A 22,455-nucleotide genomic window follows, 5' to 3' on the forward strand; every position below is an offset into this window, starting at 1 on the left:
CTGACATACGGATATATCGTGAACTGCAATGCTACTGTGCTGTACTACACTAGACAATATTGTGATTGTACTGCGGAAATCATGTTTACTTGAGACTTATATCAGAATGCGCTCTGCTCCATATATGACAAATCCGTACTGAAGTTGCAAACATCATTGTATTACTCAGATGTATGGTTTATAAAATGTGTACAATCAAGTACAAGATTTATTTATACTGTATTTTATCAGTTTATTGCTTTCTAATAGAAATAAGTAAAGAGTATCTTTCAACATTTACATTTTATATCTGGATAAAAGTACAAAGTATATCCTTTACAATTAATAAAAGAATTTTATTTTCATTTAAGATGTGCTAAATTGGGTTAAAATTATGATCTAAAAAAGTATCTTGTTAGGCTTCAATCAGTATTGAGCTGTTTGTTCATATAAACACTGCTACATGTATTCGAGAAATAGATACTGTGTATGTAGCATCCTTGTTTTATTTATATGCATGTTCTCAGAAAGATTTTGCTTCTTGCTTTCTAATAGAAGTTAGTGACGTTAAAATAGTACTATACTGCTTTCTTAATATTCATATTTTGCTTATTATATGATTGGCTGAGCATTATAAAAGCTCATAACTTGAGGGGCTGCAAAAATAAATTTCAGTCTGTCTACCTGTGTATCCAAAGAATATATCGAGATCAAACTTACCTATGGATTTGAAAGTGTGGATAAAGCTCCATGTGTTTTTGATGAACATCGAGTGTTATGGTACGTGTCACTTCATGGGATGTAGGTGAGCTAAGCGAACATTTTTACATCGGTCTTAAGGAGAACCACGATGTTAACGAAAAATCATACATAACAATTTTGTAGTTAGTTTGTTAAGATTTTCTTTAAATTCCATCAGGCCATTTCGTATTCCTTTTATTCAGTTTATTTATTTATAAACATGGTTGTAGATTTCTGTTTTTTTATCTTTTGTCTACCTGAAAGCTGTAAGACTTTATTTCTGTTTTATAGTCTGCCTTTCTGACTTTCCGTAGGGCATATGGTGTGGTTTACTCCTTTCAACTTATTTATGTACACATTATTTATTTTCATAAACGGGATATGATCTTTATTTGCCAAGCAATGTTTAGCCATATATAAAAATGTATCCAGCAAAATTATTAATATTCTGAGTTAATAAAACAATTCCGCTTGTACAATATTAATTATACAGATTTGTTTTTGTAATTTAATGTAGTTAACGGATTTAAGTAACGATCCTTGTTTCATTATTAATGCAATTCATATTCATTGAATATTTAGTGACTGTTACTTATCTTTTTACTCCTACTCGTTCAGCTCTGACGTAAAATATCATATGCAAGGATTTGATGTGTAACACATTAACACGAAACAAATCTTAAAAACAAAGCCCATGTTGTATGTATAAACAATGTTAACCATAGGTTGGCTTGATAGATTTAAACACATTGATATCAAAATAAAACAACTTTTATACGATTATGAACACTTCATTTCCTAAGAGAGCATAATGAGTTTTTTAAGCTCATTTCTTACTTAAAACGCGTAAACAACTTTGAAACTCACTCTATATTAGCAATCACATTTATTGTGCTACTATGTGATTCCTGTTGTAGTTAGTAATACAATTTTCAAACTAAATGTTTCCTTTTATAAACTACGTATAATTCCATTTTGATTCGGGGTATATATAGATTATATTACCTACAAAAAAGAGCAAATATTGAGAAGGATGTGAAATAATTAAAATCGTCACAGGTTACTTATTGAAATAAGGATTGTAATTATAAATATATATTGTTAAGTTCCTTTAAAAGAATGAAATGAAAACAAACGTGTTTCATATAGCATGAATATAGTAGATGAATATAGAAGAGGCAGGAGACAGACGTTTGGTTGGTGGCTGGGATACGATTGAGAACCTCATTACCTAATGACTCTACCAGTACAATATTGACAACAAATCTACACGCTTCCAAACAATCACATGGAAATTTAGAAGTATTCATTATTTCTCGAAGGATTTCAAAATCCATTCTTTCAATTCCAAACAATTCATTCAAGCAATGTTGTCTGATTACATTGATTCAATAGATTATGTACTAAGCAATGAACAGAGAAAAATCTCATTCTATTATAATATTATAAGCAATACAGTAACATAACACTAGAATATTTATTAAGAAAGTAGTGATTTTGTTTATATTATTTAAAGTATACAGCACATACTTTTAAAAATCTTAATCGATACGACGAAAAAAACAATTGCTTTATGCTCTGTCTTAATTTAAATAATTACATTACAATTCTTTAATTGGTTACGTGTGTAATTCTCGTTAAAATTCTAACACTTGATTTTATAAAATCTATGGCTAGCATGTTTTAAAAATTGGAAAGCCCTCTTCACCTTTAAACTTTATCAGATATAAAACTGGTTATTAGTATATAAGTGGATTCTAAAAATGTTGAACATTACAAGTTTTAATGAATACATTTCAATCGATACCAGGTATTAACCTACACAACAATCTGACCCATATTTTAAATAATTTTACTACAAGAGTCGAGAAAAACGTTGTACTCAAAATACAAACTTTCAAGAGTAACTTTTAATTAAATAAACAAATAAAAATCTGTAGAATCTTGGAGCATTGGAAAAAAGGTTTATTGTACTATCACTAGTATAAACGAATTCAACATTTCCAATATAATTTTTTATTTTTGTGCAAGGCCTTTCTGAATCAAAGTTTCCATCATCAGGCACTTCACAAATTTGTGAAGTGCATTCGTGTATTTAGCCCAATTCTAATTTTTTATTTGGAGATATAACACACACGAGATAATTAATTACTTAATATTTAACTAATTCATTATTTAATTTAAGGTTAGTTTATTCAATTTATATATTATCTTTGTTTTTACAATGTCAATGTTTGTTTGATGAGCACATATTTCATTAAGTTTCATATATAAACCCAACTTTTGCTGAAGATGACTATATCATTAAACATTTCAAAAGCTGGAAAGTTCAAGACAGCAAACTCTATTGTTATCGGAATTGAGTTATAAGTTTTCACCGGATCCTACACGGTATATCCATTGTAAAGAAGCAACCAACTTGACTATTGAGATTTATTGAAGTTTGGCTCACAAAGTGGTGTATTATTAGGGAGCTATATAAGAAGGGAAAACTGTCTTTAGAAAATAATATATAAAAGAATCCAGAATGCAGTTCGCTTCATCACTCTTCCATTCAATAATATAATTTGTAATAGTTGAAAGAATTTAAGATAGGGTGCATCGCTTTAAATATATTATAGCCCTAGATATATATTAATCCTAAAACACAAGTAGTAGTTTGTCTCGCCTCAAAAGACCATTGGCATTGTTTTAGCGGATTCCAAAATATTGCTTGATAAAATTTAGAATTATTCATTATTTCTCGCAGGATTTCAAAATCCATTCTTTCAATTCCCTAGTACCAAAAGATTTTCACATCAATTATTATTATACAAGAAAACAATTAATAATTTTTATGTCATATATATATATATAGATAGTTAAGTTTCTTATACTTACCTACATCCAATATATATTGGACTATTGCGATACAAGTTTAGTGAAAATTGTCTACATATACAAATATTATTCTCTTAACAGTATTTTAATGCGTAATTAATACGTACTTAATTCAATTACGTTTAAAAACAAGAGAGAAAACGTTTTACCAATGTAAATTAGAGTTTATTAGCATTCGGCACTAAGACGTTTCAATTACAGTTCTGCCAACTAACTTTATGCGAACACGAATAAGAATGTATTAGTTATTACGCAACACATAATTAAGTACCCCAGTTTTGTTTTATTAATATGCTGTGGTATGTTTTAATCTGGGACTACTTGTGGCTTTCATTTGTTCTAGTAAATTCTAATATTAATTCGAAGAAGACAATGTAAACCATTTCTTGTAAAGATTAAGGTTAACTCTGCTGCTACAGAATTCTAAATTATATTTCACAAATTTAAACTTTAATTTTTTCACATGGTTTCAACTACATAATCCATTTCCTTTACATCGTTATTATCCACCATTTTAATTATTTTTTATAGACGTGATAAAAGTAAGAGCCGTAAATTATAATTGTGTTTAAGGTTATATATAAAATAAAACTTCTCATGTACGCCTTCATCAATGATTGTGATTAAGAAAGCAATAAAGAGGACAATTTATGGTAAAATTTTGTGAAGCCATAGAGTTTCTTCTAGTGTCGTCACATATGTACTACTGCTTTCTCTAGACTTTTTTAAGGCTTTGTGGTAAATATAACATAATCTTTATTAACAGTTCAACAAATCATTAATACTCTTTGATTTCATAGCTTACTATAGGTATAGGAGATAAGCTATAGATGTGTTTATTTATTAAAAATCGTGACTTAAATATCATTCCATAACAAATAAAGGTTTTAATGAAAGCACTGTACTATCTTCATTTGTTAATCTGTGTTAAAGTTGAATCAGAAGACTTTAACTTCGGTAAGTCGAAGATAGATAGAACAGAGCCTGAATATTAATACAGTCAAGATTAATAAAACAATTTACTTCTAATGTAGAGTTCCAGTTTTACTTATGGTTAGTTACCTCGTACGTCACTACTTAACAAAATTAGTGTCATTACGTTACATTGGCAGTGAAACTATCTTCTTAGCGTTTTTCAGCACCATTTGGGTTTTTACTATCTCCTAAATCATTTATTGGTTCCAATATTCTAATTTTCACTATTTGTGGATGGGGTTATATTTTGTCTGCTTAGTGCATTGTGCATTAATTAGTTTGAATGTCTTTTTTAACTTTTTAAGTAATAATTACAATGATTTGAGTCAAATATTCGATTTACTCATTCCAAAGTTAGATGAATAGTAAGAAGTTGGAATATTGCATACTCATCTATAGAAACGTGAATTATTGTACTAATCAGAGAAGCTGAGAAGACTGAGTAACACGTGTCGGGTTTGCGGGAGAGGTTATGTGTCTACTTCCGTCTTTGTTACATGCATGTTTGACTCGGTGAGTAAAGGGAATCTCCTCTACTCCCGAGGGGTGAATAAAATCCTGACAATGTTGGAAAATGTGGAGGTTTTTGAGGTCGCTATTCCTTGTTAGTGTTGATTACTTCTAAACCTCCTCGTGTATCAGTTTTAAGGTTTTATAATCCTGTAATCTTGTAAGGTCGTGTATCCTTGTCACAATTTATTTTTGTCTATGCTTCATATCATTAATTACAATTCTGTAGATTTATTTAACCAACAAAATATCATGTTTAATAATTTACGTCATATATATATTACTCGTAATTTATAGAAAATACTGCATTATTAATAGTTACATTTAACATCCTAATAAATAATAATATTAAAAATTAAGTTATGTTTATGTGAAATAAATATTTAAATTTCATATACATACTAAATTCTTTTTAATTAAAAAAGTAAAAAAATTAGTTCTGGGAGATTTTAAACTGCATAACTTTGTTTTTAATCTCGTTCTGATATTTTGTAAAAATATTACGATTTTTATATAATGTCTTAATGAATTCTGTTTTAATAGATTAAACGATGTAATTTAAAATTCATATATTAAATGAATGATTATGATATTGATGTAGTCCTTAATTTGATTTACTACCTTCTCATGTTAATCTTGGCTAAATTAAGTTTCTTATAATGCCATTAGTTACTGTATTCCACTGTATGTCGAGTGTCTTCAATTTCTGCATTAAAATGTATTTTATGACAAATATTGTTATTTAATTACCATGCATCCACTCGTAAAAGATGTTTTTCACTGTTCTGAAACATAAAAAATAGTTCTATATTGTCGAATAGTTGTTCATTCTTTTAAAATAAATTACAGAATCATAACACTACTAATATATATTTTTTGAAGAAAACAGAAAAATCTAATGCAATCTTTATGAAAAATCTTTATATTACCAGTTTTTTATATGTAATTAATACCAGTATAAATTTTATTCTAACGTAATGACTAATTATAACATCAGTTTCTCTTAGATTATGTCTATAATATCCAATCAAGATTTATAGTAATATTTTATCAAGAAGTGTTGTTGAATTTTAAAATTAACTTCTAATTGTAGGTACGAATTAAAACGTATAATAATAATATCAAGGTACCAATAAAAAAACCTTCACAGCTCAGCCCTGATCAACATAGGTAGGGTTATAGGTCGAACCTACCTTTAACATTTAAATCGGCAAAATAAGTGTCTTGTTACGACTGTATTTAATTCCATCGTAAAGCTGTCCGTTCTGTCAGCTACGGCATTAAGATTAATCTCAAATACGTTACTTAAAAGTATATGTTTTCTTCTTTGGAGTTTTATTCTTGAAAAGGAGGAATATATGGAATTCATTATTAAGATAATAATATTTATACATACCTGTAATATTGTGTTGTACTTTCTATTGCACGCTTTATTATCGTTCACACCCATTTTAGGGTACAGTTTGTAACTACAGGAAACACAGGGAAAGATATTTTCATAACTCTGCAAGGATTTTAAAGTGCTAAAACTAGTAATTTTGCAATATTTAAATCGAGTCACAAAAAACGTCAGGAGTAAGGATACGGATCTCCGTCTATACGTTCCATATGACATTTTTCATGTTTAAAATATAATTTCCAAACGTAATTGAAACATTAACTCATATTTCAATCAATCAATTCCAATTTTTCTAAATCACACTTGTAATATGTTATCCCCATTAGTCAAAAAATTAAACTTCACCCTCTGTTAATTATGAACCCCGAGATTAAGTAAACAATTTTGGGTGGGAAATAGCTTTTGGCATGTCTGATGGTTCAATTGATCTATTGACTGCCAGCAATTCCATAAGAGTTTTCCGATCGTCAAGAACTGTAAAGCTGAAACGTGGCACAAAGATGAATGTTATAAATATCTTGGCTACGTTGGTACCAATCAATTAGACCGCATTAAATTACGAAATCACCACCATGTTACATACCTCTCAGCTTTTTATGTAGTTTAGTAAAGTTGGATATTCACACATTTAACATGAATTGTACTAACGATAGGTTACTATTGATCTAAAACAACTAGCTTAGTAAATAATACATATATCAAGAGATTAATAGTTTGTAATAAAGTTGTTTTCTTGGGAATTATTGTATCTGCTTAAAATTGTTAACATTTTATTTTATAGCTAAATATTATAAATATACAAAACAAATTTATGTTACACTCTCGTTAACGAAAAAAAAGAGAGAGGAGGTTAATAAACCCTGGCGGTGTTAAACTTTAATTGCTCTCAACATAAAGGGAACATCGTTCTTTGTAGCTTTGTGGCTTTGCAGCATTTTATCTGTTATTTGTTATTCTTAGCTTTGTATTTGATATGACTATGATTTTAAATCCTGTATGAGGAAAACATTAATATCAAATCAATATAACAACATCAAAGTAAACCGTTATTGTCAACTTTCAGACAATCTTAGATCTTTCTAGTCAATTCCTAAACTAAAAATATAATCTTAATACTATTGTCTAGTTGTAAATTTTGGATGTGCCAAAGGATGTTTTATTTAACACAAACACTCGTAGGCCGATTTTGTTTGAATTGTGTATTAATTTATTTCAAACAATGTAATAATATATAGTCTTATTTACGTTTATAAATTACTTAATTCTATAAGAAACTAAAGTTAATAGTTACTTGTTGGAGTATACGGATAAGAATTTTCTAACACTCTTAATTAGTCGTTGAGATAACTAAAGGTTATATAGGTTTGAAGAAGAGCTTGTAGTAAAACAACCTTACAATTATTTTGAAAATTAGAAAATTGTTTCTTTGGATGAGGATGCTTGTACAGAGTTTAAAGAGCTTATTACAAAACATATCCATACGATTTATTAAACATAATATTATTAAAAAACATGAATATGCCTTAAAAATAGCATGAAAATTTTTGTTCGTGTGAACGACATTTGTATATTAGATATGGTTAAATATGGTTTAAACCTAAAGAGAACCCAAGATGCTGTATAGGAGATTCTCATACGATGGAAGAGTAATTTTCCTAATGAACTCAACAACATTGCTGTCCTGTATTTCTAGCACATGGATACAATAAATATTTCTGTAGGTAAGAATAGATACTATTGATATAATAAATTTAATATATGTCAATTTACTTCTACTGAACTTAAAACATTGTAATTAATTAAAAAGGCTTGACAAGTTACTTTAATAGACAAGTATACTGCCTGTGTCTCTATATAAAAAGAAACAATGTTAATTATTCCTTCTGGATTATTAATAAGAAAAATAGATTTCTCATGAGGCCATCATATCTTAATGTCAAACTCTAAATGCATTATTACTTTAGATGCTTAATTTTCGCAACACTATTGGGATAATAACTCTGTTAATACTATAAACATAACTAGTTTAAACAATTAGAAACCCCATAACATTTAAGCTTTACAAGAGAAAAATTGTTACAAAAGTACCACCAATTCTTTTGTAAAATTAATACTCCAGCAGAGTTCATATCTTGCTGTTTTTTTTTGTTTTTGTTTTTTTTTCAGTTGAACCTACACTGGGTACAGCAAAATACCTTTGTGTCACTTAAATCTGGGCATGGATATCCAGGAGCATATATATATGCTCCACCAGGATACACTTTTTTCGGTTATGATATTTTTGAAATTATGGAAATAAAGTTTAGTTCAAAGTTAAATAAACTCTACAAATAAGGAAAAATAGTTGTTTGGGTAACTTTTAAAACTGTTTCGTATGCAATAGAAATTATATCGAGGAAATAATCTCTACCTATATATGGCAGGGTCCTCACTCACTCCCTCATCACTAATTCACAAAACTTATGACCATAAAGCTAATAAAGTTGAAATCCGAACACGTATTGCTCATGGCTTAAATAGAAAAATAAAAAGTTTTCACAATGATAAAACATCCAAAGGGGTTGAAATTAGGTTATAAAACATAAAAGAAGTGTATCGACTATTTGGTGTCCTATAAAAATGAAATGTGACACACACGGGTCTTATGCTCGCATTGAACAAATAAAAGATTTGCCGCACTCGAAATTATTCATTTTTTTCAGAGGTTTCTTAATTAACAGAGGGTAATCTTAATTTTGTAGGGTTATCTTTGACTTATGGGAATAACATATTACAAGTGTTAGTTTTGAAACTGGAATGGATTGATTGAAATATGAGTTAATGTTTTAATTACGTTCGGATTTTCAATGTGAAAAATGTCATATGTGACGCAGAGACGGAGAGAGATCCGTATTACTAACTTTGAAATTTTTTCTTGATTAAACATTGCACAAATTACTAATTTTAGTATCTTTGTAGAATTATAAAAAAATCTTTTCCTATGATTCCTGCCCTTACAAAATGTAACCTAAGACACTGTAAACAATAACATAGAGTGTAATACAAGCTCCAACTTACAAACAATAATAATTAGTTATGTATAAACATGTAGTTGAATAATATGGAAATAAAAGTAACTCCTGATTTATTTCAATTATTAACCGCATATAATTTATAAAGGCAACTTAATAAATTACCATTTGGTAAGTATAGATAATTATTAAAATCAAATTTATTTCGTTTTCTAAAACATTCCTAATTAAATTTTCAAAATAAATCACTGTGGTCGCTGTTATGTGTCTTAAAACGAAGTTAGTATAAACAATTGTAATAAATTTATTTAAAACAATATATTTTTTCATAAATTGTAAAGTAGAGATTTTCTAATAAATTTAACTTTAATACTATTTGCTATATATATATATATATATATATATATATATATATACTCTTCATCGAATATATAACTTTTACGTTTTCGATTAATAAAAAACGTTTTATATACTTTTGAAATGTACTCTCTTACGTTGCAAACGTAAGAAAGACAATAAACTCTACAGTAAAAAGGTGAGTGGTATATATTTATTACGTAAAGATGGATAATGCTCAGGATTCTTCGTTATCCTTCAAGTATTCGTCGTAGATAGCAAAGTTTAATAACGTAATGTGACAATTTCTCTCTCAACAACTGGTTCAATGACAAAGAGCAAAGGGAGGTATAATCTCACAAAGCCCTACAAAGTGTGGTATTTTGCTCACACACTGTCTCAAAGTAACAAAGATATCGTTCAGGTATGTGAGGGAGTTGGTCATCACTTTCGTCCAGGTTTTAATCTCCAACTACCACTGATACTAACTTTGTACTATAGATAAAACTGTGCACCATCTTATAAAATTTCAATTAATCTAAAATCTTAGATATTTCTTATCTAATCATTATGAGTATTATACATGTGTTAAATATATAACAAGTCTGAGTTAATCCTTAAAAGAATATTAGTTTTTACATAAAAAACCCAAGTGGAGTAAAATAAAAGTTATTTAATTACGTATTACAAATATAAACTTTCACAAACAACAAACTGTACGAAGTTCTTTTATAATTGTTGGCACAGAAACCCTGCTAAACCAGTTATAATAAATTCATTATGATCTAAATATTTGAATTTGTAATATGTATCAGTTTATTATGTAGTGTTGGAAATGAATAGGTATGAAATTAGTTATTACAGATTGGTATTAACGTAAATTATTTCCACATTTACACATTGATCAATCAATTCTTATATTATGTTAATGACATTCTGAATACTATTCACTATTGGTTACTTTTTTATTAGTGTTCTTGAAAGTTATGTCGGTTATTTGAATACAGCAGGACAGCTTTCAAAGAAGAACATTAAACTGGCCTCTAATAAATCTACAATTATTTAGGCACTTTCGTTATTTATGTGAAATACAGTTCAGAATACAGTATATGTTACAAGATTTCGATTATTACCACTTGAATTATAGTAGCCATAATGATATTAGTAAATAATAATTTAATTCCTTAAGTTAATTGCACTATTTTTCAAATCAAATAATATCTACAATATAAAACCTTTAAGGAAACACTTTCAACTTTTTGTTTTCTTTTGTGTTTTAACCGGCAGGCTATTTACTAACTGGAATAGCTGATATTTCTTTTACTAACCTCCTCGCACACCATAGTGTTAATCAACAATAATAAATGTGTAGTAAAATATTTATAGTTAGTTTGAATGAGAATGAGTGATGATCGAGTAATTGCAGCTTATTAAAACAAACTATGAGTACAATTTTTGGAAATAATTAACATATAGATAACAATTGAATTATTTACGAGTTAATTCCTAACAACTACACAAATCTTTGTGTAAAAGAAACTAACTGTTACATTTTCCAAACAAATGAAATCCCGTTATAGATTTTCTCTTGTGAATAGGAAATGTTATTTTATACATAATCACTAATATTTGATTCCCATAATTCCTATTACAATTTCTGCTTATATATGCATGTGTGTGTATATATATATATATATATATAGCCACGTGAGTGGCTTCAAAAAACTTCAAATAAATTTACAAGTTTTTATATTATAATAGAGTAAAGAATAATATTCCTATAGCCAGATTTTGAAAATCTAACCGTGTCAGTAGAGTTAGCCCCAAATTCGTGTTTGAATTTTAAATTAAACCTTATTGCATCACTTTTTTTTTTTAAAATAATTGTATTAATTTTGTAGATTGTAATCATTTCAGTTTTCGTCGTTATGAAAAAATTTACATAAATGTGCAATAGGTAAAGATATTATGATTACAGTTTTACAATAGTATATTATAATCAACTAATAAGTGTAGCTAAATTAAAACAGCTGATTGTTGTCGTTCACAAACAGTGTTGTCACGTAATCACGGTGGGTATTGTTTAGCACTCGGTTTTTAAAAGCGCATTATCTCCCTTATTCTTTAACCGAATCTCATAAACTTCGTATTGTTGGATTTTTAATTAAATTGTCTAATTAAAATGCAATATACTTTCCTTTTTTACTTATGTCGTATTTTTTATATTTACTTTTAAACATTTTAGAAAGCCACATTTTATCAAATAAAGCTTCTACAAAATTAAAACGATTTTTTAACTAGGCCTGTAGGTAATAAAGATACATACCAAGTATCAACTTCTTACATCAATTCTTTCTAAAAAAATCTTTAGTTAAGAACAGAACGGCGGCTATTCCAGTAATGATTGAGTTTCGAAAGTTTTAATATAATAATTTGGTTTTTCTTTGGTCCACAAACAATACAGAACAATATAGTAGAGTGTTCTGGGACAATTTGTATATGACACAATATGGAAATGTTGCTGCTCCAAAAAAGGTATTTCAATCTTCCATTTGTATAATATTTAGATTAAAAGTAATAATGGTTATGCATTGGAATCTTTAATCGGCAGGTGTGTCTAAAATATTTGTAAATATTAAAAGAGAAGAAATATGAAAATTTCGAAATTAGTCTAAAGTCTGATTGTAACAGGCTGTGACATCATGGTTGCAGTTTGATGCTGACGTCATCAACACTTCTACACTTCCCTCTTTCACTGTCTTACTAAAAATTTCTTTGTAGTAGTTACAAGCTTTTCCATAATTATCTTACACAGGTAATGTAACTGTTTATAATTAATTAATTACTGGGTGGATTAAGGAACACTATTCTATATAATTTTCCTATGAACTAGATATACATTATAATACTATATTTAGGATGAATGATCAATTAAAACTGTATTTAAAATTTAACAAAAAAGTCATTGCTTTAGGGTTACATTTTTTTTAAGGAGATCAACTTGGGTGACGAAAATGCGTACATTTATGCGCAGGACATAATCTGAAATCAGAGGTAAACATAATCTTAACTTGTCTGTAGTATCCAGTTATACCCAGGATTCAACGGGAATCTCTATTTTGAGAGAGAAAATAAATTATATTTCAACTTGTGCAACAATCGTCTATATAATAAAACTAGAGTGTCGAATGTTGATCGCATGGATTTGACTCGGCTGCATTACACTCGAAACAGATCATTTCAAATCCTTTACGATGTACTTGTCAATATTGTAGTTGAAGGTAATCAGCAGTGACTGAGCAATATTTGTTGATTGAATTGAATATCAATAATCAATCAACCGTTATATCTCTGTCCCGTGAAACCCACTGTAATCATTCACAGTATGGTTGCTTTCATTAAACATTAGTGTTTCAACATTATTGGAATATAAATGGATCATTCATGTGGAAATCATATTATTCATTCTCTAAAATACGCAATTAATAAAAATATGAAACTAAATTAAGAAATAAAGGGCTTGCTATGTATGCACACAATGACCAACTATCGACACCTAACAGTAAATGGTGATCGTCACAGCAGAAACAATATAGCAGCAAATCTAGGACCTGTGTTGGGGTTCATTTGCATTGCTTCACTCTAGATGAACTGTGTAAAACCATTCTGTAACTCCAAATTTATTTTAGAACATTGTTTCTTTTAATTAGAAAATGCATTTATTATTAATAATTTATCTGCGTCCTGTTTGGTTCCCTAGGTTTCATATTTAGGTAGTTTTCAGTATTGTAAACCTGTTAGTGGTCTGATTTCAAATGAAGTTTATCTGAATTGATTAAGAACCATAAATTATTGCATCCAAAAACGAATTCAATTATAAAATATATGTATGCTTGTGAAAACATACATACAAACGTTTGTTAGCTTATAGTACGAGACACGAAAGTTTTTTGTATTTTCTAGAAACTGGAAATGTTTAAATATGTAACCTTTATAAATTAAAATATTAAGACGCGTCATAAAAATCATCAGTATATATATACACATAATTATTGTTCAATTTTATTACTTATCAATACGAGTTATGGATTAAGCTCTTAAACAGTTGTAAAACTAGATTTTTTTGTAAAACTATAGATATTCCTGTATGGAAGCTATATGCTGCGATAGTAAATTATGACTCTTTAATCTCAATTATTTCAAGATTAAAATGAATTAAATTGATAATTTTCATGGCTAGTCAGCACAAAATTATTGGATATGGATTTGCTTTGAATGATTTGCTACCACATACCACTCTAGCCTACTTTAGTGCTCCCCGGTTTATATGGAGTGCCACGTCATCGTTGTTCTTTGTTCATTGAAAGCTGTACCTACCCACAGAGATTCCTTTGTTCTTGTTCATTCTATTGTTGCGGTTTGAGTTTTCTCTAAAGTAAAGCAGAACATCAAACTTTTCTGTGAATGGTCACATTAACAATGAATAACTAAATTCAATGTATAAAATAACAGTTTATTTCTATGATTTGATGATATGCATTTTACAAGGCATGTGCATTAACGAATTAAATATGACTGAGACTACATTACGACACAGACATTATTCCCGCCATACAATGAAATATACGAATCTATTTTAATGCGGTCATCTGGAAACGGTCTTAAACTTAGGAAACTACAGCGTCCTAGTCATCATCTAGCTCCGCATGGCTATGCACAGACCCGAGGAAACAAGGAGTGAGTGTCATGTCCACTGGTAGGAAACAGAGAACTTTGGAGGGAGAGGCAATTTAGATCTTGATTTTCATCTATGTGTTGTTATATGTACCTGGTGATTATACTGGTGATTTTATCCTTATTCATTGTATATATTACATAATGTAGTTTTTCTCAATATACAGTTTAACATTTAGTATTAAAAATTATTAAAGTATTATAATTGTAAGTATTTTTTAGGATATGCAGATTTTATTGAATTCAATCTTCCGCATACTAAGCTCAAGCAGTAACTACGAGAAAACAGATTATTGTATACAAATAACGATTGCAAAGCAATGTTTTAAATTTACTTTGTATTATGGGAATAATAAAGAACTTAAATCTCTAAATCTTTTACAAGAAAAGTAACAATAGCTTAAAATAAAAATAGTTATCTTAAATCGGTTGTAACTTTAAAAGATTATTTTTTTTTGTTGAATTAAATTTCAATATTTTGAATCAATATTTAACTGTATACTTATAAACTCCAAAATGATGGGTTACTGCTGTACTGTTATTTAATTGCATGATATAATTCTATTTTCATTATATATATATATATATACAGGGTGTATATTATGTCTGGAAACACCCAAATATATCCTTTAATAATTTAAATATAAATTTGAAACCTCTTACAATCGTGATAGAGATTGGGCATCTACTTTTTTGGAACAATGTTTTGTTATGTCACACCAACGGGGGACGTCCTGCCGAGGGTATCGTGAATATTCTTAATGGAAGCCTATACCTTGTGATACATAATTTTAAAGGTAATAGCTTACTGAATTGAATGCCACAAACCGCATCTCAAAGGAATTATTCTATCAGAAATAGAGCATTTTTAGTATTGAAAATTTACTGATGTTCAACAATGTAATTTTAACATGGTTCTTGCCACAAAATGTGTTACACTAATTTTTTAGCATTTTTTAAATGTTCAATTTAAATAAAATAAACAATTTATTTTTAAGCTGGTTTCATTAGTACAAAATTTACCAGTTTTTATTACAATGAATAAAACTTATGAGTCACTTTTCTCTGATTACTTATGAATCTGTACTTGGTGTTTTCCAGTCAGCAGGAAGGTTTAAAGAGACAAAGGTCACTAGCCTATGAGAAACATTATTGTGTTATTAATCATCTGGTCTACAGGTTTTCAGTTTGTTGAGCATGGAGCTTTCACTAGACAGGTCTAAGCTTGGGAATTACAAATGGACAAAGGTCATATCATTCCTGTCGAGTTAATCAGTGTCTCTGAAGCATTGCTGTCAACAAGTTATCTAATTACAGTAGTTCAGTTTTTATTTGGCATTTTAATGGAATTGTCTGAAAGAGAACGAATTACTCTGTTGATGATGCGAGGATATGGCGATCGTCAAAGATCTTATCGGGAAGTTTGTAATTTGTTTAATGACACTTTCCCAGAAAGGAATCCCATAAGTGTTTCAACAATATCAAAAACTATTGAGCGTTTTTGAAATGACAGGGAGTGTACGTAATCGGCCAAAGTCGGGTAGGATACAATCTGCAACAGATGAAGAACATGCACTAGATGTTTTTGCAAACATTTATTGAAGACCCACATACATCGCTCAGAAAAGCTGCACAGCAACATGATATGCACCCTATGTCTGTGAGTAAAGATTTTGAAAATTAATAAATACAAACCATTTAAAGTTCATTTAGTCCAACAGTTAAGTGAGGATGATTACGACAGAAGAGTTGAGTTTTGTGAACTTGTGATGCGCAAATGTGATGACAATAGAGATTTTCTGACCAACATACTATTTTCTGATGAGGCAACTTTTTTCCTAAATGGCAATGTTAACAGGCACAATTGCCGTTACTGGGCTAGTGAAAACCCACATTGGATTACTGAGTCCCATTCACAGCAACCACAAAAACTGAACGTAATGGTGTGGAATTTTAGGTAACAAAATTGTTGGACCCTTTTTCATCAATGGAAATTTAAATGCCGAACCTTACTACAATATGCTCCAAAATGAAATAATCCCAGCTATTCAAATTGCATCAGGAGAATACTTTGATAATGTATGGTTTTCAGCAGGATGGTGCTCCACCCCATTATGGGAGACAGGTAAGAGAGTATTTGGATTTAAGGTTTCCTCATAAATGGATTGGCCGAAGAGGAGAAATCGAATGGCCTCCAAGATCTCCGGATTTGTCACCAATCGATTATTTCCTATGGGGTCATTTTAAAATCCAATGTTTATAGAAGAAAGCCTCATAATTTGGAAGACCTAAGAAACAGGATTATTAGAGGAGATTGCTTTGATAACTGAAGAAATGTTAGGCAACTCTGTCGAATCATTTTACACAAGATTGGCTCATTGTCAAACCGTATAGAAGGAACACAGTTCGAACAATTGCTTTGACACCAAATGCAGGTAAAACGTTTGTTGTAAGACTTTTCTAACAGCATACATTATTTTTTATTTGTAATAAGAAATCAATAACATAAGTATTTCCATAATTGTACTGTAATAAAAACTGGCAAATTTGTGCTAATAGAACCAGCTTAAAATGAAATTTTTGTTTTATTTAATTGAACATTTAAAAAAATGCTAAAAAATTAGTGTAACACATTTTGTGGCAAGAACCATGTTAAAATTACATTGTTGAACATCAGTAAATTTTCAATACTAAAAATGCTCTATTTTCTGATAGAATAATTCCTTTGAGATGCGGTTTGTGGCATTCAATTCAGTAAGCTATTACCTTTAAAATTATGTATCACAAGGTATAGGCTTCCATTAAGAATATTCACGATACCCTCGGCAGGACGTCCCCCGTTGGTGTGACATAACAAAACATTGTTCCAAAAAGTAGATGTCCAATCTCTATCACGATTGTAAGAGGTTTCAAATTTATATTTAAATTATTAAAGGATATATTTGGGTGTTTCCAGACATAATATACACCCTGTATATATATATACAAATATATATGTGTGTGTGTGTATTTTACAACCCTGTAACTCGTTACTGGTTGGTATCATTTTTCTCAAATGTCCGTGGAACTAAATCCTTGGTAGAATAATAGCCTAATTGGCATGCGTAGTAATTTTTCTCTCTTGAACTCTGTAACAAAACATCTTGCCGCCGAGCAATTCCTCGCCTGCCTTATCCATATGTATAGTTTACATTTTTGTATTACAGATTAACTCTTTTATACGCCACAGCGACTATAAATTTATTATGATTGAGATAAATAGTAAAGTAATTTATCTATGATAATGTTTTGTTTGCTAGATTAAGTTATTATGATGTTCTTTGATAAGACCATGTTTTCGTGATTTAAAATTGTCTCGAATAGTGTCTGGTACCTTAACGATTTTGATTTAGTCAAGCTTGAGTTTAGTTTTTATGTACAACATCGAGAACAAGATCTCGCTCAACTTCTTATTCAATTTCAAATACATCCAGCATTCATTATGTAAACTTCTAGTCTTATAATTTCCATTTTTTTGGCTACAACTGCAATATCAAGCCAAGATGTGACGCCGATGTGTGAGTCGACATCTATGTGAAGGGATGTGAAGGGATGTGAAGGGGGAAACCATTTTAAAGTTTATTAAGTCATTATGTTCATATACAAATTCTAAATATCATTGAAATCACGAGGCCCACATAAATATAATTGAAGCTCATTATTGCTATATTTTAGCAGCAATGAGGCAAGTCATAATTTTATTTTTACATCTAGAAGTGGTGCTTGCAGGTTTTATTTGCCACAGTTAAACGTATACGTAAACTTTGCAAATCGATTATTTATTACTACGACCTCAGAGATCAACAATCCCATATGTTTCGTCCGTTTGGTACAAATTCCAAATTTTGGGAAATGTGAATCAATAAATATTGAGTTCATAAGTGTGTGTAACGAATATAATCTAACGCTATTGAATTGTTCATAGCATATTCTTGAAAATAAAGGAGTGAGCGTATGTTTTGTTAACTTGTTTAAAAGCATGTTCTAAGCCAATGTTGATTGCATTTAATTAAAGTTAATTAAGTTTCATAACGGAAGAGAAAATAATTTTATGAACTGGTTAATAAAAACCATTGTTTAAAATGCAGTGCTTAACCATTACAAAATTGGTAATGTATTTATATCTGAAAAGTTTAAAAACAACGTATTTTAAGAGAATAAGTGTTATTTAAAGGACTAACATGCCAAGTTAGTCGGGTTAGTTTTGTTGCCAATAAATAGTCGCAAAAATTAGAAACCCTTTATTTTCGTTCAGCATTTATGCTTCAATGCGTTAATTTAAAAATTATCTGTATACATAAAAAAATACTGCTCATTATAACAACATATAATTATGTCAGTATATAATATAAAATTGCTTATTTCGATATATAGAAATTTAGACAATATTTTATGCCTAAGACAAATAAAATAAAAAGTATACTTTTAAGTAAAGAACTTTGATTTCTGTACAAAACGAGCCAAAGAAGTTAATTAGTAAAATTATACTACAGACTCTCATTTTTATTTGACAAGATTGCTTTCATTAGGACGATTACCTCCTATTTAAATTTTGTTCAAACTCGAAATAGAATTTAATTGTTATATAAAATGCATTTTGTAATGTTCGCTCATAATAACAATCAAAGATTATGATTAAGATATAATTATATTGAGAATTAAGATTGTTAAGATAATTAAGATATAACAGCCTATTAAACTAAGGAATAAATTGATATTTTCTTCCTACTTCGAACAATGATAGAGGGAAAGAAGTATTATCTAATAAACACTTTCAAATAAGATTTGATTACCTTTCTTTGGTATGTGCTGGAAGCGAATAAACTAAGTACACAGAAGAAAAAGCATCAAGTGGTTTTCAATACCGGTAGGTAAATTTTAAACTTAAAAACAAAACAAAAATAATTAATTGTAAAAGTTACGATTACATATCACAAATTCAACAGCGTGAATAATTACTCGTGCATAAAACAAACTAAATAATATTTTATCATAAATTATATTTTAGTTAGATACTTATTCTAAATTATTAGTATTCAAACTGAACTTATACAGTGTCTGTTTTCTATTTACAGTTAATACGCTTGAACTAATTACATATTTCATTTAAGCTCGGTAGTTTTCATCCCCGCTGTAGAGGATTCCTAAAACACATAACATTATATATATATATATATATATATATATATATATATATATGTATACATATATATATATATATATATATATATATATATATATATGTATACACACACATATATATATATATATATCTGATAGATTATGTCTTTTCAATAACAATAACTTTTGGAGTTAAACAGTATTTTATTCCGAAAAGTTGGATTATAATACTTAGTTAAATTAATGTTAGTACTGAGGAAATTAAGTTTCAACACTACAAGTAAAATCATGTGCTGATTGATTTATATCACACTATTAATTTATATTAATGAACGCTTTATTTTTCACTAGGATTTATTACCTGCAATTTGTTTAAGAATGGCCTAGTATTTGAGAAAGTATTGAATAGTTATTTATAGTACTGCTATAAGTAATAATTATTATGAAATCCATAACCAAAGTAAAAAAGAAATCAATAATAAATTGAAAACTGCTCAGCCTGTAGGCCAAGAAGGAAATGATAATTATGAGGAAATATCTCTGGAAGCTTTTAGATTTGCGTTATTGAATATAAGATTATAAAGACAAATTTTCGTTTGAGAACCTTTCAATCTTATCAAACATGGCTGAAGAGTGGCCAATCTCGATAAACTTGTCAAGTTAAGATTAGAGATCGATTCTGGACCTAAGCCAAGAACTGAACTTTCTTCATCTAAAGCTTTCTTACTCCTTTAAACTTACTAGACTATCGCCTAGAATGCTTCTAAGAGGTTATTATTTCTCCCCTTCCTTGCCTTTACACATTATCCAATAGGATACTAAAGCTAAATGAGTTCTTCCAGTCTAAAATACAGTACTCGCCTTACTTCTTTCTAAGACTGTTTTAATATACTTTGGGTGCTTTTTGACTATAGAAAGCTTTCAATCATTATGGTTTTTTAATATTTTGTGATAGCTTGATTTAAAGAGGCTTCATAGAAATTATTAATAATATACAAAACAGGAAATATTATTTGAATAGAGTAATAGTTCTAAATGCTAAGTTCCATATGTGATCTTGCCATATTTTGTTGACTTAAGTGCAGAAAGCTTAAGGTTAACTTAAAAAAAATAACAATGCAGTTTTTAAACCACGTTTCTTGACGACCAAAAAACATAATCCAATGAGCAAAATTCACTAATTAATGACTAATTAGTTATTACTCACTAGTATATATATATATATATATATATATATATATATATATATATATATATATATATATATATATATAGATAGATTATGAAATGTTACATTGATAGGTTATTCACATTCATATTGAATTGTTTATAGTAAAACTTATGTACACGAATTCTACATAGGTTATACACACCATATTTCATGACTGAACATTTTGATCTCAATCCCACTTCTTACTTTCAGCTGTGTAGTACTTGTATAGTAACACATTGGCATATTATTTAAAATTTATAATTTAACTATCCAATCAAAGTTTTTCCCAACAGTTGATATGACTATGATAATAAATTAATATAAAATTGAATATTTTCTGTATTTCGTGAGATTTTATACCCACGTCTTCAGGAAGCGTAACAGTAAAAATTTATATAATAAACAATAAACAGAAGAAATAAAATATAACTATAAAATATAAGTATACAACTGAAAAATGGTTAACTCGAAAAATATTTCTAAATCTGAAAAATGTACTATTAAATAAGAATAGTTCCTTTTAAAATTCTAAGTAGAAAGCTCTTGAAGGATTTCCAGAATCTCATACAAAGATTCCATGGTGTGATGTCATATGTAAAATATGTTATCGATGAAACTTACCCATTTAAGTGGTGGAAGATTAAATAAAGCCAGAAAATTCTTCTCAAGTCCGCTCATCAAGATGTTAGCGCATGGTGGATCTAATCTGGTGTAAATAGCTCCGAAAGAAATTCGTAAATAGTTATTGTTGTTAAATTAAAAATTATTCGTTATGGGAACAAATTGAATTAAATTTATTAAGTAACCTAAGTTTAGGAATAACATAGGGTTTCCTAGTATTTTGAACACTCTCTACAGCTTTCAGACCGTCTTCATATGATAGAGCATTTACATCTACCCACTAGAGTTGAATTTTGTAGGGATTGGTTGTTGTACATTAATAGTTTTTTTCCAATAATAAGTGTGCAGGATATTTTATATACAGTTGTTATGATTATACAAACGGTTGCAGTTCACCATTATTGTAAGCCGAAATTCGCTTTCTGTTGGGTTGGCATAAATAGAAACAGTGGGTCAACCGGAAGGAGGACGAATGCGTTGTATATTTATTTGTGTGTAAATTTTGGTGTTCATTTTAGAGTTAAATTATTAACTCTAAAATGAACACCAAAATTACTACAAATTTCTACAAAGAAAGTTAATAATTTAACTTTCTTTGTAGAACATTTTTGAACTGGAACCTTAATCATTTAGGTAGTTTTTTAAAGTGTCACTAATAATTAGTACAATCTTCATGCAGGGTTTAGTATGTGTATAATATGATAAAATATGAACTGTTTCAAATTCTATCACCCAAATCCTATCATTATTTAGTCGGTTTTGCGCAATATTATAACGTGAAGATACTGGATTTTGATACATTAAAAATTTCCATCTATCGTGTTATGTTTTTAGATTCTGAATTGGTTCTCAATTCACATATGCGTATGACACCCCTTTTGTAAACTAATATTATC

The sequence above is a fragment of the Homalodisca vitripennis genome, chromosome 2, assembly GCF_021130785.1.
Source record: "Homalodisca vitripennis isolate AUS2020 chromosome 2, UT_GWSS_2.1, whole genome shotgun sequence".
NCBI classification, from domain to species: Eukaryota; Metazoa; Arthropoda; class Insecta; order Hemiptera; family Cicadellidae; genus Homalodisca; species Homalodisca vitripennis.